The sequence below is a fragment of the Vigna unguiculata genome, chromosome 8, assembly GCF_037176805.1.
Source record: "Vigna unguiculata cultivar grain cowpea cultivar isolate G323 ecotype 2 chromosome 8, ASM3717680v1, whole genome shotgun sequence".
Lineage (NCBI taxonomy): Eukaryota > Viridiplantae > Streptophyta > Magnoliopsida > Fabales > Fabaceae > Vigna > Vigna unguiculata.
This window is the reverse complement of record NC_140799.1, coordinates 26673091-26683303: the sequence shown is the minus strand read 5'-3', so window position 1 is coordinate 26683303 and position 10213 is coordinate 26673091.

The following is a 10213-nucleotide window of genomic DNA, read 5'->3' as shown; positions in this document are numbered from 1 at the left end:
TTCATATCCTTCCTAAAACACAACCTTTTTTTATCACATGAAATTTATTGTCTTTTTCTATTTTTTTTTCATATATATTTTTTTCTGGGGTAGGATATTGATACCCTAACCCAAACTTATCCAATCTCATACCCTAAAGAAAGAAAGAAATGTTTATCCCCTACCCCAAACTTTTTTGATCTCATACTTTTGTTTTATGAAACATTAACCTATTCTCCTTGGCTAAGGTGTGGGACAAGATATTTTTTCCTTAAAGGCTAAGGGTAAAAGAATGAAACAATTAGGCTAACAAATGTTAACAAAAGATGATCAACACATATTAGGTTGGCTATTTGGCCAAGTAACTTTAAACACATAAATCAAAACAATTGCCTTTACCTTGTTTAACCATTTAAGTGATTATATTAACAAGAATCAAGCAAAAATCAGTTTCATGGCTATAATTGCTTTCATCACAACTATTTACCCTTAAGCTCATAACACTCATATGATTTCAACACTCATATGTTTCCACACTCAAATATCCAAACATTTTATCATACTCTTACATTGAATAAGGACTGACTAAATACAAACATACAAAAATATCTCACAATCAATGTATATGACAATTATCTCAACTATATCCACAATTATGAAACAAGAAAATCATTGCTCAAACATATTTTAACTCAACTGACCAACCAAACATTCAATTCATCAAATTTGAAGACATGATTTGAACAAGTTTAGAAACAATTTAATAATTAAGCATCTTCAAACACAAATTAAAATACTACCAAATAAGAAAATAATTAAATAAATTAAATAAAAAAAGAAGAACAAATATGAAATTTATAATATATATTTTTTTTGAAAAAAAATCACGACCACTAGCTAGGTGAGGAGAGTAACCCAACGAGTGTGTTTATAGTCACTCGGCGAGCTGAAGTAGCCTTGGGAGTGGAAAAAACAATAATTTAAATTTATTGGGCGAACAAAATGGCCCAATGAGTGATGTTGAAAAATAAAATTTAAATAACAAAAACTTAGAAAGTACTAGGTTGGCTCTCAACAAGCACTTATTTAACATCATTTAACTTAGACACATGTTATTATTACGCTTGATTAGTGCTTTTGGTGTGCTTTTTTTCGTACCTTACACCTATACAAAACAAGAGGGAGAGAATAGAAGGGACGAGTTAATGGTAATTGTAAATTTACATATAAAAATTAAATTATACATAAAAATAGAAAGAAAAATATGTAAACAATTTAAACCAAAATTAGTAAATAAAACACAATTGACTAAACAAAACGCAAGTTCCCGACAATAATTCTAAAACTTCTTACAAAATTGACAATTGTATCAAATTGTACAAGCAATATAGTGGATAAGTCCATATATATATATATATATATATATCTCTCATTATTAAGAAATAAGAAACTCTATTACAACCCAGAAATATCTAAAATAAAGGAAAGTAAATGGACAACATAAAATTCAAGGTGATGTGAATCCATCAAGGTTGGAATGCTAATAAACAAGAAATTTGAGAAATTGTTTAAAACGAGAAAATGGAAATATATAAGAAGATGGAGCGGAAATTGATAAACGTCACGAAGGTATGAAGGACCTTTGATAAAACTCAGGGATTCTTGAATCACTCAAGAACTTAGGAGAATTAGAAGAGATAAAACTCTAATATTTTATGAAAAAAACTCAACTTGTTTTCATCGATAAAAATGGTTCAGCTTATATATAAGCTTTAACCACTGAAATTACAAAAGTCCCATAAATTGCAATTATATCCCACTTAAGTTATTTATGATCCCACTACTTAGTGGCTGATTGTAACTACAAATTTGGCAGCCCAAAAATCGTCCCAAAAGCATTCAACTATTCATCATCTTGGTCTCCCAAAGGTTGATTCTTAAGTTGGCAAATGGGCATTTATTACAACTTGAAAATAAAGGAAAAATAAAGCCCATTAACTGATTAAGCCAAGACACAATTTGGACAACCAATTTTACAAAGCATTTGGCCATTATTTAAATAAAACAAATTGCATCAACATGGCACGTTAGTCCTCCTCCATTTGGGCCATGATGCAATTCACATCACAAGGCATCTCAAAAATGCATATAGAGAAATAAATATTTGACTATCAAAATGAAATTTATATTACACCACAATATTAGGCTAACTTTGTTGTAAAATTCTTAAAATCTAACATTCGAAGAAACATATATGTTTGACTTTTTAACTTCGAGTCTTTTTTATATTCTTACTATGGCATTGTATATATCTTGTTAATGATTAAATCATGTTTGTACGAGAATATAAGTAAATCTTTACAAGTGGTATAGTCTGATTTATGATCCTACTAAATATTTTTATTTGTTTATTTGTTGTGAGTTGAGAATGTTTGACTATTAATTTTGAATATTTAATCATGTAAACCTTAATTTATTTTATTAAGAAATTACAAATTTTGTCTTCTTTTTCTTTTTGATTATTGGTTTTGTTTTATTTTTAAACAAAATATTTTTTTCTACAAATTCTCTCTTTTTCTTTTTCAATATTTAACACGTTCAATATCTATCAAATTTATTCAAATCTTCAAGGTATTATTTTTCATAATTACTTACATTTTCATAGATTATGTATTCATAGATTACTCTTTATTGTATAATTTTAACCTTTCTCTTTTCAATTATTGGGCAGTCTTGCAATTTATGAGCTTTGGGCAATTTTGCTTTTACAGGTCGTTGTTGGGTTTTGTGTTTCACTTGAGTGAATAGCCTACGACATATAAAAGGCTTAGGACCTTTTGAAATCTTCAGGCCTTTAGTAAAACAAAGGAGAATGGTGTGGGTATTCAAACTTGTAAATTAACCTATCTTATATTTTTTCAGAAAATTTAGAATGACACCTTGTAAGTCCATTTAATTCTAGGATTCAATTGCTATTGCAAAATCTTATTTAGAACTAATAACACTTAAGGAAAAATGTAAGTCATAAAAAAAACAATAAAGAGAGAAGGAAGAAGAAAAACAAGATATTTTTATGCTAGTTTACCCTATTCAAGAGTTATGTCCATTTTCCTAGCAACACTAACCAAGCTTACATTATAACAATGTTTTATAAACGCATAGCCAAAAGAATCAGAACAAGAAATCAAATCTTGAACTTTACAAGATTAAATTTCTAACCTAGTAACACCTTATTATTGCACTATGACTAGAAATTGAATCTAGAAACAATAATAAAACATTAAAACAAAATAATACAATGGAACAAATTCACTTGAAAATTAACATCAAAAGAAAATTAAGGTGAAATACTACATTTCTCTCTTACATGTGAGAATGATCATGAAATCACTCATTAATAACTCTTTCTCAATAGAGAAAATGATATCAGAAATGTAAGATCAAAGATCATTTCAAAAGAAGCAATAATGAAAGAGTTGTTTAGATTTTAAAACTTATTTTAACAAATTCAAAAAATCTCACAAGACTCCATGTAATCTTAATCAATTATAATGAAAATCTAATCAACTAAAATGTTTTCTACAATCATTCCATATATACTTAAATAAGAACAGGTTAACAGATTAAAAACATCTTTCAATTATTTAAAAACTTCTTATCACCAAGAGAAGTTATAAAATGATTTGAAGTAGCTTTTCAAATAGTAATTGAAAGATCAAACCACTCAAAGACAAACTTACATACAATCCTAATCAACACAACATATTCCTTAAACACATCTAAGTCTTCAAGGTTTAAAGAACTTCAAGCAATAATTAGATTCATCAAATCTAGCTCAGTACCACCAACAAATACCTCACATGAATTCGTCCCCTCAAGACTCAACTAGGGGAATGGAAAAGTGATTCTGAAGATGAACCATTATTCCCCTTAGACCTTGATTAGGGGCTTATTTTAGTACTCTCAACAGTTCCACATTTTAGGACTTTGGACCAAGGACAATTTAAGTACTTCGTCCTCCTTTAACCTTCTGATGTGCCTTTTTATCCACCTTGGGTGCCAAAAATGTGACTTTCAACTGCACTAAAGGAACCACGACCCTTAACTTATTCAAGGATAATCTTTGAGGAGAAAGTTGTATCATGACGGGCATCAATAAGTATACACTATAAGAAAAATCTTTATTACCTATTGTAGAAATTTGCAGGTAATGCAAGAAATTTGTAGGTAAAAATTAGTTACAGATTAGCTACGGCCAAAAGCTCTATGTAAATTACACATAAGAAATTGTTACCTACAAATTTTTGAAATCCATAGGTAAATCCATTCACAATTTATCTATAAGAAACACTAGAAGGGAATTACTTACAAATAAATTTGTATGACCTACAAATAAATTAATTGGTAAATCAAATGTAGAGAGATAGGAGAATAACACCCGTAACTTGCATTCTTGTAACAAAAAGGCAACCTAAAATAAAAAGAATGCAAGACAAAAACAATCATTGACTAAGAAAATATAGATAACAATCTTTTAAATCAAATGACTTATATCAACCATAAGTCCAAAACTTTTATTTATATGATATTTATTTTAAGACTCAACATTAGAGCTCCTAAATTGAATTCACATAAAGTGATTTGAAATTTGTTGATCAAAGCAAAAAAAGAAAAAAGGAATTTGATTCCACGCCTCCTTTTGAAGAAGATTGTGAGTGAGGATGTGGAGAGAACTCATATGAAATATTAATAATCTGGTTCCACACTTCTAACATCTAATTCACAAATTCCCAAACTAGCTTTCACTTGCACACAAACAATAAAAAACTCAATTTAATTTTAAACAACATCCAAAACTCATAAGTAATAAAGTGGACAAGTCCAAATATCGTATCTCATGGGGACTAATGTGGTTTAAATTAATTAGTTAGTTATTGATAAAGGGACAAAATAAAAAAATATTTTAGGTTGAGATAAAATAAAATAAATTCAGAATTAAATTGTAAAACTATAAGGAATTGGCATAATGGAAATAGGGAACTTGATTAAGAAAAATAAGATAAAAGCTTCACTGAGATTGGGTTTCATGATCCAATTCAAAGCAAAAACACCAAACAATATTCCTACTCTTGCTTTCACACCATATGTAAAAGCCCTAATGTCTTAGCGACAAGTCTAATTTAATAAGAACCCTAATTTCTTATACCTTTCCTTATTAAGATTTCGCATTAATGATCAAAATTCTAATATTATGAATGACCAATGATGTACTTTATGTCTATATGCATAATCAATTAGTTGTATACTCTAGTCTATGTTCTAATATCGTGTCCAATGATTAGATACCCACAAATATGCAATTAATAATTATCATGCAGTTAAAGCAAGAATAGAACATAAGAGTGATGGAAAAGAATTATATTAACTAATGGAATTCACATAAAATTAAGAATACATTACACCCAACCCCCGTGAATGAGGGAGTTAGTTATTCCTAGGAATATTGAATACTAGACAAATCTTAAAATTGAATGTCTCCATCCGTCAAAATGCCTTTCTACCTTTAAGTGTAAAGATATAAAGTTTCTTTCTCTCCAAGTGTGTCTTTTTTTACCTATGCCAGGCCCTCTATTTATAGGCTTTCATAATTGGACTAGGCTAAAAATTTGGACTTGATTTGGTACTTGAATAAATTGTAAGAGATAATCCTTGATATACACCTTTTAATCTTTGGAGATTGCATATCTTTTAATTATTCTTCAATTATTCTGACTTGTAATTTGAGTAACCAACTTTGTGGATATATGATATTGTTGATAATCTTTGACTATTCAATATTCCACTGATTATGTTGATAATCTTTCCAAATGTCTAAGATTTCCACTATTTGCAAAATATAATCCACACATTTATCTTTTTCACTTTTATTGAAAAAAACCTAAAATATCAAATAACATCTAAATATAAAATAATGATAAGATATAAAAATAAATAAAATAAGAACATGATAATGCAATTATCAAAAAATAATAAAAAGCTAAATTTAATTTGAAATAACATTACAAAACTCACAACATCATGAATCATTTAAACATGTATATACTCAAAATTTCAGTAATATATGACAATTTAATTAAGTTGAATAAGAGCAATAAGATCACTAATTAAACTAAAACAATGTCAAAGAACAAAAGAGGAAAAAATTGCAAATCTTCAAAACTCGCCACTCAACACCCCGTCGACCTCCACGATAGTTCCAACAAGACTCAACAACATTGCCTTGGCCTTGAAAACCTTACATTGAGAAGCTTCTCAGACCTCAAGAACAGCTTGCTAAGCTTAGCGGGGTCCAGATTTGGATCTCATCCAGCATCAAAGACAAGATAGAACGTGATAACGGTCCATGAGTTGGGGTCCTGCGTACTAAATCCTTCCTTCATTAAGAGCTTTAAGAAGGAGGAAGATGACTACAAAGTGACATGTAGATGAATTTAGCACAAACGGCCAGCACAAAGGAAAAGGTCACAAAGGTGGAACACAAGGTTGTTTAGAACCAAACAACAAGGAGGAACATGATGTGGGTGTACATAAACAAGGTTGTGGTTGTAAGAGTGACAGAGCAGTTGAAGGAAGCAGGGGGAGGAAGAGGCAAAAAGAAAGGTGTGGTGGGTGTAACGTCCCTAAGGGAAATTACATAAACAAATAAAGAATTGAAATTCAATCGTCATGATTTTATGAATCCCAAACGCGGGAAAAAATTAAAATAATTCATATAATGCGATTAAAACTCCAAATTACAAATCCATAAAAATCGTGAAAGTTATACATGTTCTCAAAATAACTGAATAAAACTAAAATCTTAAATAATCAAAGTCCAAATCCTAGCTCGACAGCCCAAGCTAACCCATCTCTCCGTCTCAAGCGTCAGCAGCATCACCTATAACATCATCTGCTCCCGTGTAAAGAATTACATGACAATCGCCAAAAACACATAAAAATGGTGAGCTTATAAAATAAAAATGATATATAAACTAGCAGAATATAAGCAATACACCCATCTTATTCATCCTAGTTAGTTCTTGCCAAGACCTTAATCCACAAGGCTTTTCAACCTTCAAATCACACAAATAGTTAGCCTTGGACTCAGGATTTATGATGCTCACACGAATCTGCCCGCTCATGGTCCTACCTCTACGAACCTCCCCACTCATAGTCTTGCTCTACGAATCTCCCACGCCCGTAGTTCAATACATGTGATCCACCAGCTACGTACCTCCTTCCACGCAACATCTCTCAAATGTGATCTCGAAACATACGAACCTACCTCGCTTGTATCCCCACACAAGAGTAACAGGATATGAACCTCCCCGCTCATATCATCACGTGTTCACCACCATCCATGAACCTACCTGCTCATGGCACACCATCTCCTGATCCAATTATAGCACCATTGCGTGAAACAACACACGCAAACCATTGGCAGCAGCATTATCTCCTGGCGCAGACTAAGCGCCGCCAGGCGAAACCTGCACAGACTGCCTGACGGTCACTCCTTGCCACCATGTGCCAAGCTCCATACAAACCCACTTTTTTAAGCTATGTCGCCTGACGGAACACACCTTGCTGCCAAGCGCCACACATTACAGGGACCACGCATGGTAGCCCTATCGCCTGGCACACAAATCTGTGCCGCCAAACGCCATATTAGTAGTGCATCAGTGACTGATTTTTGCATACACACAAACATAGGAACCTAACTAGAAGTTCCACATATCATAAAATTCCTAGAAACCTAATGAAACAGTGACAAACAGCACGCATCGCCTGGCGGTTCCGTCTCGCCGCTAGGCAGTTCATGACAGAACCCATAATTTGGATAAAAACTGATGTGCCGCCTAGCAGCACATCCCTACTCGCCAGACAGTTTCTGGGCAAAAAACCCAGAATTATGCAGAAACAGCATAAAAAGATTGGGGTTGATGCAATTATATTCATACAATGCACAATATATTGGAAAACGATTAAAAACATGTATAGCCAGCTCCCCTTACTTGGATTCCTTGCTCAGAAATCGAATTGGGTGGGTGTCCTTAATCAAACTCTCTTGACCTTTGCTTCCACTCTAACAATGGCTTCCACACTCAATTCTCCCTGCAACCCAACACGATTCCTATAGTAAAACCGCTGCCCACTGACTCACACACATTGTAGCTCCTCTCTCTTCACTAATTCCCTCTCTCTCTAACTTACTACCACTCTAATTACCCTTTACTCCACCCAAAACGAAAATTACAATAAAAAGATGTTTAATGGTTATTCAATGAGTATTAACCTAGTGTTTCCCAGCCCACTAGGCTGCCCTTCTTGGCAGCTAGGGTTACTCTGCCCTTTCATCTCCATGCCAAAAGAAAATTTGGCAAAAAGATAGGTAACTCATTCTTAGCAAGGTTTGAACACACAACCACTCAACTGCAAAGCCAATGCACCACCAATTCATCCAATACATGTTTCCTGATAATTCCTATAATTTTAGGATTACATTATCACTAACCACATTCAAACATATAAAAAAATGCATAAATTAAAATAACATACAATTGGCATACATAGGACTTGAACCCAAGTCCTCTTACACAATTAAGCACTCTCAACCATTTGAGCTAGCACTTTTCCACATCATAGCAATCAACATTAAATGCCTTAAAGGCTTATACTACCCACATTTATTAAATAATTATTTATTTAATTATTTAAATTTCTCAGGTCTTACAATGGGAAAAAATGAGGAAGAATCACACGGTGAATAAAGTGATGGGCTTCGGGCTTAGGGTTAAGGGTGACAATGGAGGTGCCACTAAGGTCAATGAGATATAAGGCATATAGGACTACGACGATGGTGATCCAATTGTTATGGGTGAATGCTAAAGGGTTTCTGAGGGATTTGAAGGAGGATGAAAAGAAGGCGATGGAAATGGAGGAGATGTAGTGAACATGATGTGACGATGAAGGGTGGTAATCGTAAGGGATTTTACAATACTTTTCTCACTAATACAAACACACTAAACTATTTCTTTTTGTGAATCTTGTCCATCTTATTCTCACTTAGGATCTGTACGTAAAATTTGTATGTAACGAATTGTTAAGCTTATTATAGATAAAATTTGTATGTAATATGCATTTACACACGGATTAAAACTGGTAGGAAATATTTATATGTAATGTTGAATTTACTTACCAATTTAGATCCATATAAGATAATTGGTAGGTAATCAACACTTTCTTGTAGTGATATACCTGACCAATATGGTACTCATTGCATGATCATTTGCGAATGTAGTTCTTAGGTTGGCGTATCATTGTACTTCGACCTACTCACCTGAAAATCCAAACAGTACTTTGTTAAAAGGCTTGAGCTAATCTCTTGGAACTTGAAGCTTTGAAAAACAGAAAATAACAAAGAAGGGAGAGTTGAATTGTAATTTTAAAATTTCATAGTTTTTTATTTATATGTTTGAGTATGCTCGCTCTGAAGGCATGTAAGAGAACATGATATTATTCTTCAAATATTTACTCCTTCTTAGTTAGATAACAAGTTATAACACGTAATATGAAAGAACATTGAAAGAAAATATACCTAATCTTTTTATATTGATTTTTCTAATCACACGAACTACACGAACTATTTGTATGATCATTTGAGCATGGTTTATTCTTGGTCCCATTCAAGTGTTGGTGTAACATCCTAGCCAAATATTACTAGTTTAAATAAAATATAATAGAACTGCAATTAATAAAAATGCTTTCCCAAAATGTGGGAAAATTCAAAATTTATTTCATGCGCCAAAATTCCAAAATTACATTAAATCCATAAAGGTTTCAAGTCTCCAATTCATAAAACATAGTAGTGAAAATACAAAGAAAAATAGTGATAAAATAGTCTCTTTAAGATCCCCAAACTAGTCCTGCTCTGGCACTAAGCATCACTAGCACCACCTGAAACATCATCTACTCCCATGTAACAAGTTACACGATCATCACCATACACAAGCAGATAAAGTGAGTTAAAAAATAAAATATAATAAATAATAATGATAAATTGAAACTTAAACCCACGACCCTTCTGAGAACTACACTCCTCAGACCCAAGCAATCATAGCTTCGACGGTACGTCTCTTGATTCTACACCCTCTGATGATATCCTTAAGATGACTCTTGCCACCACAAGCTCCAACTC